Raw genomic sequence first — 1063 nt, forward strand, 5'->3', positions numbered from 1 at the left:
GCGTGCGAGGAAGAGGGGAAGGCCAGCCAGCACCGCGCTGTCCGTCATCTCTCCCGGCCATTAGGCGGGCGGCGGGGCGGCGGGGCCGCCCCCGGGGGCGGGCTCGGGGGAGCGGTGGGCTGCGGCGCTCGGCCCAGCCCAGCCCTGCCCACGTTGCCCTGAGGTTGAAATGCAGAAGTCAAGGCTCTCTCGTCTGGAAGCAGATTTCCTTGTAGCCCTTTTCCCCTCACGCCCCTGCTGCCTCCTCGTTGGAGATCAGAAAGCCTCGGGGATTAGTGCAGCCGGGAGCGCAGGAGGCTGGGAGCCTGTCTCTGGGCTTAGGTCTCCGTTTGGGATTTAGGGAAGCCCAAGAGGTGTCCTGCTCAGAGGAATGGGTAAGTGGCTGGGAGCTGCAGGAGGGTTCAAGTGGTGTCAAGAGAGGGGGAGCACCCGTGCGCCGTCATGTGCCGCTGCCGCGGCTCCCTTATTGACTTTGCTCGTGTTCATACAAGTTGTAAGAACACGTTAAGGGTCAGGAGCAGGGAAGAGAGAAAGCTAGTGACTGCTCCGTTTATTATTAACGTTATCAGGCGAGTGCAAGACATGATTCCAGCCGAGTGGATGGCTGGAGCGTGTGGCACGTTGTGTATTATTCCTGACACCGATCTTAGCAGTTAACATTTTAGCACGTTTGTTTTACAGCCTGGTGTAATTGTGCTGTTAAGGAAGAGGCGCTAACAGCACCAGAAACGGTCTTTAAAAAGTTAGTTGAGACTCAGAAGCACCGCGCTGCCCTTGCCTCTCCCAAAATCTAAAAGAATTTCCTAAACTACTTTTCCTTCCTCCCCCTCCCCCACGTTTTCGAAAAATGTTTTTCTTTTCTTTCTCTTTCCTTCGTGTTCCTTTTTCCTGTGGCAATAAAGCTGAGTTGTCTGTTGGGGCGATCTCTTTTTTAATCTCTGGAATGCGGTTTTTTTAAAAATATGGTTGATACACAAGCCGGAGAGCTCTGACATTTGTTGCCACAGGTTTTCTTTCTTTCTCTCTCCCTCACTCTCTTTTCTTTTCTTTATTCGTTATCTTT

General features: G+C 53.1%; 1 protein-coding gene across 1 annotated transcript in view; it reads left to right on the forward strand.

Moving 5' to 3' along the window:
• Positions 1 to 1063, forward strand: part of PAX9 (paired box 9) — a 29624-nt gene that overhangs the window by 9780 nt on the left and 18781 nt on the right. The gene's annotated exons all lie outside the window — the stretch shown is intronic.

The sequence above is a fragment of the Chaetura pelagica genome, unplaced genomic scaffold (assembly GCF_000747805.2).
Source record: "Chaetura pelagica isolate M959 unplaced genomic scaffold, ChaPel_1.0 scaffold11, whole genome shotgun sequence".
Taxonomy (NCBI): Eukaryota; Metazoa; Chordata; class Aves; order Apodiformes; family Apodidae; genus Chaetura; species Chaetura pelagica.